Source organism: Arachis stenosperma, chromosome 1, assembly GCF_014773155.1.
Source record: "Arachis stenosperma cultivar V10309 chromosome 1, arast.V10309.gnm1.PFL2, whole genome shotgun sequence".
Lineage (NCBI taxonomy): Eukaryota > Viridiplantae > Streptophyta > Magnoliopsida > Fabales > Fabaceae > Arachis > Arachis stenosperma.
The window spans coordinates 76190391-76201265 of record NC_080377.1 but is presented as its reverse complement, the minus strand read 5'-3'; the positions used below and the strand labels follow the sequence as shown (position 1 = coordinate 76201265).

Genomic DNA, 10875 nt, shown 5'->3' with positions numbered 1-10875 from the left:
AAACAGTAAAAAAACAGAAGAGTAGCAAAGAGCTCAGCTAAATTGCAAAATAAAATTGACCTCAGGGAATCAAAGAGACTAGAAAACAAGTCTAGATCTCAATCCCTTCCTTGATCCAACAGCAAACAAGATGCAGAAAAATTAAAGATGAAAGCAGTAAGAGAATTGTGATTCAAATTGCAATTCACTAAAATATTGCAGCAAGGCAAACAAGAGAAATCTCAGAGGGAGAATGAAACAGAATTCTTTCACTTCTCAATCCAAGATCCAAAACGAAAATGAAAACTAAGAGAGCTTTCTAATGGAGCTCTTCAACCCCTTCTTTTCAATCGAGCTCCTATTAATGCCTTTATATAGGCTTTACAAAATGAAAAATGAAAATGAAATTAAAACAAATTACAAAAAATAAAAATCCTAATTTAATTGATCCATGTGCCTTTGAGTGATGATGTGGGCTTAGCTTGCTTTGAATTTGAGGAGAAATGGGTTTGGTTGGCCTTGATTCAATTTGGTGAGGAATTGAATTTAAATGAAATTTTGGTTGAATTTTGGCCCATGTTGCTCCCAGGAGGCTGCCCTGCCCTTGTGGAGGGCAGAGCAGGGAAGCCTTGTGTAAGGATCCAACTAGCGTGCCAAGGCTTGGAAGCATCAGGATGCTGCCCTGCCCTTGGGGAGAGCAGGGCAGTGGTGGCATGGTGCGTGCCATGCTTCCCTGGGCCGTGCTTGCTTGCTGCTGGCCGAAGCTCCCTTGCTGCGCATCAATTGTGCGTGCTGGCCATGCCAAGGATGTGCGTGCCATGCACCAAAATGCTGCCCTGCCCTTGCGGAGGGCAGGGCAATGTTTCCTTTGGGGAGTGCCAAGTTCGAATCCCATGGAGTGCATTGCTTGGCTTTTTCTTCTTGGCACCTAATTCACGCCTAAGGCTTGGCTTCCTAGAGGTCTTGTGTTCGAAACTTGGTGGAGGAAGTTGTTGCAATTTTTCCTTGAATTTTCATGAAGAAAACACGACATTGCCCTCCAAGAGGGCATTCTGCTCTCCTTGAGGGCAGACTTCCTTGGGTTCCTTGTGTCTCCCTTTTCGAGCCTTGGTGGAAGCATTTTGGTTTATTTTCGCTTGTTTTTGGCCCTTAAAGATGCCTTTCGTTCCTGCCTCAATTGTATGCCAAATATGGATTGCTATATATCGTTGGAAAGCTCTGAATGTCAGCTTTCCAACGCAACTGGAAGCACATCAATTGGACGTCTGTAGCTCAAGTTATAGCCCTTTGAAGGAGGCATGGTCATGCTGTGAGCGCCCAGATTTTACCTTAGCGAAATTCTTGCTTCCAACCTCAATGTGCATCACGATTCTGCCCTGCCCTTGGCAAGGGCAGGGCAGTGTGCGTGCTGGCTGCTTCCTTCCTTGATTTGGTCATGGGCCACGCTTTTAAAAGCGTGGCCTAAGGCTCCAAAGTGTACCCCAACTTCAAAGTGTACCCCAAAGCTCTTTTTTCTCCTTTTTTTGTGCTTCTTTGCTTCTTTTTCTTCTTATTTTCTACAAGATTTATAAAATTAAAATATCAAGAAAATCTTCCAATTAAGTACAAAAGAATGCAATATTTAAGCACTAATCATCAATTTCTTGTATGAAAAAGCATAGAAAAATAGGTATATGATGACTTGTCATCAACTACGCATTCATAATTCTTAGAATTTTCATTTTGCTTTTGGATTGGGATATTGAGAAAAGTTGTTACCTCCGCCAAGACTTTGTCATTCTACTTTGTTTTCTTACTTTTCACTTACTCTTCCATATTCGTAATTTGTCCAGAGTTACAATTGGATTATTTTTAGAGTTTATTAATACAAGAACTATTTTTATTTTTAATTTATCTTTTTTTATTATTTATCCTGTCTTTATTTATTTTCCCTTTTAATTTTATAAAGTCTATATTTATGATAATAGAGTAGTTTCCTAGTTATCTTAGAGGCTTATTTCTGAAAACTTTAAGAGATAGGTTGTTGATGTTTTAAACTTCAAAACCATGTTGTATTCAGTTTGACTAGTTGGCCTAAACTCTGCAAGCTGTGACTAGTCCTCATTTTAATTTAGTTATTACCTTGTATATCCTGGAGCTATTTACAAGGTTTTGTATATATTATGTCCTGTTCTGTCCGTGTCTACGCATTTAGTCATCATGTGTGAACGCTTCGTGTTTTATAATTCCGCTTTATGCGACTTTGAGCTTTATTCCTTCATCAGGCTTCTAGTTATATAAATTCTTGGATATATATTATGTATTATAAGCTTTAGAACTATCGTGGTACTTTGTTATCCTTTGCTTTACGACTAGAGGTAACACTTAGGGTAACAGAGTGTTACATATTACAACTAACAGAATAATATTTTTCTGAAAAATATGTTACTAAATATGTAATTATGTTCTTAATTATAAAATCTATAATGAATAAAAAAGTGTTTATTTATCTTTAATATTTTTTATATTGAAAAGATCTAATTACAAAATTTAAAATAGTGTAGGAACTTAATAAAAAAATATAGAAACCTATTTAAAAATTTAGTGATATTATAAGGACATTTAAACTTAAAAGAACCAATAAAAGTTTTAAAATTACTTATTGATAATTGTGAACATATATTTTTCTCTAGAGGCCTCGCCTCCTACTTTCCCGACGAGTGAGTCATACCCTTCCTCCATCTGACACCATCGTCCCGTATCTGAAGGAGGCTAGATTCGGCTACACGGTGCCTCTTAGGAATTTTACATTCGACAATGCCTTGATTACAACATTCGTAGAGCGATAGCATCTGGAAACCCACATGTTTCATCTCCCGTGGGGTGATGTCACTATCACCCTACAGGATGTGGCGTATCACCTAGGGCTACACGCCCATGGGGACCCTATTAGGGGGTGCTTCTGTGACTTTGGTAGGTGGTACCAGATGGAGACGTGGCAGTTGGTGAAGCGGCTGTTGGGTGCCAAGCCTCCGGTGGCTCCATAGCAGGTGACGCAGAGGAAGTAGTCGTTCACGCTGAATCTCGTATGGTTGCGGGATTGTGTCAGGAAGATGCCCCCTACAGACGACCCAGAGACCCTCCGACAGTATGCTAGATGCTACATCATGTTACTGATCGGAGGATATCTGATGACATACAAGTCGAACAACTTGGTCCACCTGCGTTGGCTCCCACTTCTTGGGGACTTTGGGCAGTGTCGGGTATTGTCTTGGGACTCGGCCGTGCTGGCTTGGACGTACCAGTAATTGTGCTCGGCGGCACACCGAGGCATCACAGACATCGCTGGCTGCACTCGGCTGTTAATGTTCTGGATATACCAGAGATTTCCTCAGTGGTGTCCACTGGAGCGAGTCATCTACATGTATCCTATGGTTGCGAGGTAACAACTGTTTATGTCTTTATTTAGTAATTGATGAGTCCATATTTTCCAATATATTTTAGCTTGATTTGAGTGAATTTCATCACATAAACCTACACTTAAGCACCATAATAGCATACTTTTGTGTTTGATCCCTAAATTGAACCTAAATGTGAAAACATGCATTTTTGTGATTAAATTAAGCAATTTAATCCCACTTTTACTCCATTCGATGCCGTGATATGTTTGTTAAGTGATTTCAAGTCCTAGAAGCAAGAATAGGTTAGTAGAAGTGGAAGAAAGCATGCAAAAAGGGAGAAAACATGAAAAAAACAAAGGAGGAGAGCTCAGCCATGCGGGCATGCGCACAAGGATGTGCGTACGCATAGAAAGAATCAGCATGCGTGCATGCGCACAACAACCCGTGCGTACGCACAAGAACCCAAGCAGAGTGAATCCAGAGCATCGCGGAGTGTGTGTGCGCACAACAATCTATGCGTACGCACAAGTGGAAATTTGGCGAAGTGTGCGGACTGATGATTGGACTTTTGTGTGGTTTAGAATTTCACAAACGAAAGCTCGTTGTAAAGTATAGTTTCTAAACCAACAATAGTCCTTTCATACAAAAATTTTGGTTGTCACTAAGTACAAACCCCAAATAAGAAATAACCGGAGTATTTAGACTCCGGGTCGTCTCATAAGGAATTGCAATGAAATGTATGATTATTGGCTATGAGGGGATAAGGGGGTTTTGATTTGATGTTGGGGCAAGAAATTAAATGGGCAAGAAAAGTAAATCAAGTAAGCAATTAAAGAAAGCAAGTAATAAAGAGAGACATTCATGGCAAGGGTTGAGATTATAGGCTTTCTATCCTAGTCATGCATTGATTAATTCATCTTATTTAGTCAACTCCAACAAATGGAAGAAGATATCATGTCATCTTCACATATGGAGAATGTCAAACAAGACTAATTAATCATGTCACAAATATAAAAAAGAATTTATCTCATTACGTCATCTCCAACATTGAAAGAAGGTATCATATTATCTTCCATGAGAGAAAGTCTAATAAGACTAGCTAATCTCAATCCAAAAGTCCTAATCAACTTACTAACTAAATTAGCAAAAGATTAGCGTCAATGGAAACAATATTAGCTAACAACTCTAGATCACCAACATGAGTTGGGTTTTCATAACTCAAGATTGCCTAATTACTCTTTCCAAGCCAAGAATGCTCAAAATCTACTCTAAATTCCAACCAAGCATTTTGTCAAACACTTGGTGGGTACAAATGGAAAGCATGGTAAAAATGCAAGAATAGTATATCTACACTATTCAATTGCAAGAAATTAAATAACAACAAATCAAATCAACAATAAAAAGAACATCAAACATAAATTTCATAAAAGAGATCCAAATCCTACAAGTGTTCATTAATCATAAAAAGATGCTCAAAAGGGAAATTAACAAGAGAATCAAGAAGAGTAGAGATGTAGCTACAAGAAATCATAAAAGAAACAAGATGAAAACATATAATTGAGCCTAGATCTAAGATGGAAATTAACCTAACCTAATTCTAGAGAGAAGAGGGAGCTTCTCTCTCTAAAAACTAACCTACATGATGCTAATGCTACAACTAATTGCTCCCCCTTTGCCCAAGCTTGAATTCTGCATGAAATAGCATTGGAGATGAGTTAGGTTGGGCCCAAAATGAGCTAGAAATTGCTGGCCACGAGTTGCTTCTTAGTGAATCACGTGCTGCATCGGCGCGTCCGTACAAAGTGCGCGTGCGCACCCCTATACGTCAGGCAACTATGGCAAATTTTATATCAAGTTATGGTTGTTTGAGTGTGAAGAGGTCAGGCTTGACAACTTTACGGTTCCTTCATTTCTTCATGAGTTCTCCTATTTGCATGCTTTTCTCCTCACTTCTTCCATCCAATACTTGCCTTATGAACCTGAAATCACTCAACAAACACATCAAGGCATCGAATGAAATTTAATGTGAATTAAAATCACCAATTTTAGGCCTAAAAAGCATGTTTTTACACTTAAGCACAAATCAAGGGAGAATAACAAAACCATACTATTTCATTGAATAAATGTGGGAAAAGGTGATAAAATCCCCCAAATTAAGCACAAGATAAACCACGAGATCGGGGTTTATCATGGACGCACACGTCTGTGCGTCCGCACAGCTCCCAATGCATGTCTTCATTAAAAATGCACGTGCACTCGCGATTTGGGGCTCCTTTTGGCCCATTTCTGAAGGCTTGAGGCTAGTTCAAGAGGTTATATTAAGGGAGCAACAACACATTAGCTTGGAGAGCCATCTTAGAATAGGAAAAATACATAGTAGGAGTAAGAGTAGTGTAGATTAGGAAATTCTCTCTTAGGATTTTAATTAGGGTTTGTAGCATTTTATACTTCAAATTTGATTTTGGGTTCTAGCAATTGCATTGTAAGTATTTCTTTAATTTCTCTTTCAATTACACTACTTGTTCTACACTTTCATATATTTCACTCTCTTTTCTCAACATTTACATTGTCTTGCAATTTTGATTTCTAGTTGTTTAATTTGATGTTTGATGGCTTTTATATGTTTGTTTGAGTTGCTTTTATTGATTTTGATCATTTATGGTTCATAGCTTTTACCATTTTCCTAATTTTTTCATGTTTTATGTTTATGCCCTCTATGTGTTTGATGAAATGCCAATCTTAGTTATGGGGTAATTTCCACCCCTTGGCTTGGGAAAAATGAGTTTATGGATTACTAGAGCCATAATGTCCAACATTTAGTGATAATGCTTGGGGAGTTAGTTGATTCTTGTTTCCATTAAAGCTAGCCTTTTATCAATGATGAGCGGATAATTTGTACGCTTTTTGGCATTATTTTTAGTATGTTTTTAGTATGATCTAGTTAGTTTTTAGTATATTTTATTAGTTTTTAGTTAAAATTCACTTTTCTGGACTTTACTATGAGTTTGTGTGTTTTTCTGTGATTTCAGGTATTTTCTGGCTGAAATTGAGGGACCTGAGCAAAAATCTGATTCAGAGACTGAAAAGGACTGCAGATGCTGTTGGATTCTGACCTCCCTGCACTCGAAGTGGATTTTCTGGAGCTACAGAAGCCCAATTGGCGCGCTCTCAACGGCGTTGGAAAGTAGACATCCTGGGCTTTCCAGCAATATATGATAGTTCATACTTTGCCTAAGATTTGATGGCCCAAACCGGCGTTCAAAGTCACCCTCAGAAATCCCAGCGTTAAACGCCGGAACTGGCACCAAAATGGGAGTTAAACGCCCAAACTGGCATAAAAGCTGGCGTTTAACTCCAAGAAGATTCTCTACACGAAAATGCTTCATTGCTCAGCCCAAGCACACACCAAGTGGGCCCGGAAGTGGATTTTTATGTCATTTACTCATCTCTGTACACCCTAGGCTACTAGTTTTCTATAAGTAGGACCTTTTACTATTGTATTGAGATATCTGGGTAGCTATCTTCATTTTATGCTATCTTAGATCATTGGGAGGCTGGCCATTCGGCCATGCCTAGACCTTGTTCTTATGTATTTTCAACGGTGGAGTTTCTACACACCATAGATTAAGGTGTGGAGCTCTGCTGTACCTCGAGTATTAATGCAATTACTATTGTTCTTCTATTCAATTCCGCTTGTTCTTTGTCCAAGATATCACTTGTTCTTCAACTTGATGAATGTGATGATCCGTGACACTCATCATCATTCTCACCTATGAACGTGTGACTGACAACCACCTCCGTTCTACCTTAGATTGGGTGAATATCTCTTGGATTCCTGATGCACGATGCATGGTTGATCGCCTGACAACCGAGTGCTCGCCTGACAAACGAGCCAGCCATTCCGTGAGATCAGAGTCTTCGTGGTATAGGCAAGAACTGATGGCGGCATTCAAGAGAATCCGGAAGGTCTAACCTTGTCTGTGGTATTCTGAGTAGGATTCAATGATTGAATGACTGTGACGTGCTTCAAACTCCTGAAGGCGGGGCGTTAGTGACAGACGCAAAAGAATCACTGGATTCTATTCCGGCCTGATCGAGAACCGACAGATGGATAGCCGTGCCGTGACAGGGTGCGTTGAACATTTCCACTGAGAGGATGGGAGGTAGCCACTGACAACGGTGAAACCCTTGCATAAGCTTGCCATGGAAAGGAGTAAGAAGGATTGGATGAAGACAGTAGGAAAGCAGAGAGACGGAAGGGAAGGCATCTTCATACGCTTATCTGAAGTTCCTACCAATGAATTACATAAGTACCTCTATCTTTATCTTTATGCTTTATTCGTATATCACTATACCCATTTGAGTCTGCCTGACTAAGATTTACAAGGTGACCATAGCTTGCTTCATACCAACAATCTCCGTGGGATCGACCCTTACTCGCGTAAGGTTTATTACTTGGACGACCCAGTGCACTTGCTGGTTAGTTGTGCAAAGTTGTGTTTATGCCATGGTATTGAGCACCAAGTTTTTGGGGCCATTACTAGGAATTATTTGAGTTGTGAAAAGTAGTGATCACAATTTTGCACACCAAGTTTTTGGCGCCGTTGCCGGGGATTGTTCGTGTATGGACAACTGACGGTTCATCTTGTTGCTTAGATTAGGTATTTATCTTCAGAGTTCTTAAGAATGAATTCTAGTGTTTCAAGGTGATGTTCTTATCATCACCAAAGCTGATTGATTCTCATCAATTTAGCTCTTGAATGCAATGTCCTGCTGAAGCTTGGCTATCCATGTCTAATTCCTTTAGACTAAAGCTTTAGACTAACATTGCATGATTCCTGGAATTCTCATTAAGAATTTTGATACCTTTATTTTCTTGTCCACTTAATTTTCGAAAAAAATCCAAAAAAAAATTTCAAAATCATAAAAAACCAAAAATATTTTATGTTTCTTGCTTAAGTCTAGTGTCTAATTTTAAGTTTGGTGTCTTGCATGCATTGTTTATTTGATCTTGGTTCTATTTTCAAGTCAATAGTACAGGGAACTGAAGATTCAGAACATGCAACAGAGGAATTACACAGAAAAAGCTGGGCGTTCAAAACGCCCAGTGAAGAAGGACAGACTGGCGTTTAAACGCCAGCCAGGGTGCCTGGTTGGGCGTTTAACGCCCAAAAAGGTAGTGCATTGGGCGTTAAACGCCAGAATGTGCACCATTCTGGGCGTTTAACGCCAGGATGGCACAAGGGGGAGGATTTTGTTTTCAAATCAATTTTTTTTCAAGTTTTCAAAGTTTTTCAAAATCAAATCTTTTTCAAATCATATCTTTTCAATCAAATGTTTTCAAAATCAATTTCTTTCCTTTTTCAAAGATACTTGCTAACAATTAATGATTTGATTGAACATTTCAAGTATGTTGCCTTTTCTGTTGAGAAAGGTTTAATGTTTGAATCATATCTTTTCTTGTTAGGCAAGTCATTAATTTTTAAAATCTAATCTTTTTAAAATTGTTTTCAAATCATATCTTTTCAATCACATATTTTTTTAAAACCAATCATATCTTCTTAACCTCATCTTTTTCAAAACAGTTTTCAATCAAATCTTTTTGACTTCTAATTTCAAAATCTTTTTCAAAAATCACTTGATTTCTTTCCCACTCTTATTTTCGAAAATTAATTAGTGTTTTTCAAAATGTTTTCAAATTCTTTTACTTAATTTTCGAAAAAAAAAGCTCCTTCCCTCTTCTCACATCCTTCTGGAGTATCACTCCTCTTCAATGCACAATTCGAACTCTATCTCACTAAGTTCGAATTCTCCTACTTCTTTCTTCCATTTTTCTTTTCCTCTGACACCTTAAGGAATCTCTATACTGTGACATAGAGGATTTCATACTTTCTTGTTCTCTTCTCTTTCATATGAGCAGGAACAAAGACAAAGGCATTCTTGTTGAAGCTGATCCTGAACCTGAAAGGACCTTGAAGCGAAAGCTAAGAGAAGCTAAGGCACAACTCTCTACAGAGGACCTAACAAAAATCTTTAAAGAAGAAGAACACATGGCAGCCGAAAACAACAACAATGCCAACAATGCAAGGAAGGTGCTGGGTGACTTTACTGCACCTACTCCCGACTTCTATGGGAGAAGCATCTCTATCCCTGCCATTGGAGCAAACAACTTTGAGCTTAAGCCTCAATTAGTTTCTCTAATGCAACAGAATTGCAAGTTCCATGGACTTCCATTGGAAGATCCTCATCAGTTTTTGGCTGAGTTCTTGCAAATCTGTGACACTGTCAAGACTAATGGGATTGACCCTGAGGTCTACAGACTTATGCTATTCCCTTTTGCTGTAAGAGACAGAGCTAGGACATGGTTGGACTCACAACCTAAAGAAAGCCTGGGCTCATGGAAAAGCTAGTCAATGCCTTCTTGGCAAAGTTCTTTCCACCTCAAAAATTGAGTAAGCTTAGAGTGGAAGTCCAAACCTTCAGACAGAAGGATGGAGAATCCCTCTATGAAGCTTGGGAAAGATACAAACAATTGATCAGAAAGTGTCCTTCTGACATGCTTTCTGAATGGAGCATCATAGGTATTTTCTATGATGGTCTATCTGAACTGTCCAAGATGTCTTTGGATAGCTCTGCTGGAGGATCTCTTCATCTGAAGAAGACGCCTACAGAGGCTCAAGAGCTAATTGAAATGGTTGCAAATAACCAATTCATGTACACTTCTGAAAGGAATCCTGTGAACAATGGGACTAATCAGAAGAAAGGAGTTCTTGAGATTGACACTCTGAATGCCATATTGGCTCAGAATAAAATATTGACTCAACAAGTCAATTTGATTTCTCAAAGTCTGTCTGGAATGCAAAATGCACCAAGCAGTACTAAGGATGCTTCATCTGAAGAAGAAGCGTATGATCCTGAGAACCCTTCAATGGAAGAGGTGAATTACCTAGGAGAACCCTATGGAAACACCTATAATTCTTCATGGAGGAATCATCCAAATTTCTCATGGAAGGATCAACAGAGACCTCAACAAGGTTTCAACAACAATAATGGTGGAAGAAACAGTTTTAGCAATGGCAAGCCTTTTCCATCATTTTCTCAGCAACAGACAGAGAATTCTAAGCAGAACCACTCTGACTTAGCAACCATGGTCTCTGATCTAATCAAAACCACTCAAAGTTTCATGACTGAAACAAGGTCCCCCATTAGGAATTTGGAGGCGCAAGTGGGACAGCTGAGCAAGAAAATTAATGAACTCCCTCCTAGTACTCTTCCAAGCAATACAGAAGAAAATCCAAAAGGAGAGTGCAAGGCCATCAATATGGCCGAATTTGGAGAGGAGGAAGAGGAAGTGGACGCCACTGAGGAAGACCTCAATGGGCGTGTGGTGGACGAAATTGTGATCCTTATGTTCTTTGTACTTACATGAATATACCCTTAGGGCACTGTTTATTTTCACAACTCCGTTCAACTAACCAGCAAGTGTACTGGGTCGTCCAAGTAATAAACCTTACGT

General features: G+C 39.0%; 1 non-coding gene across 1 annotated transcript; it reads right to left on the bottom strand.

Annotated features, from left to right (window-relative positions):
- Positions 1–9813: 9813 nt before the first annotated feature.
- Positions 9814–9921, bottom strand: LOC130949354 (small nucleolar RNA R71). Its single transcript, XR_009073372.1, has one exon. It is a non-coding gene; the product is annotated as a small nucleolar RNA R71 (small nucleolar RNA).
- Between the last annotated feature and the right edge of the window lie 954 nt (positions 9922–10875).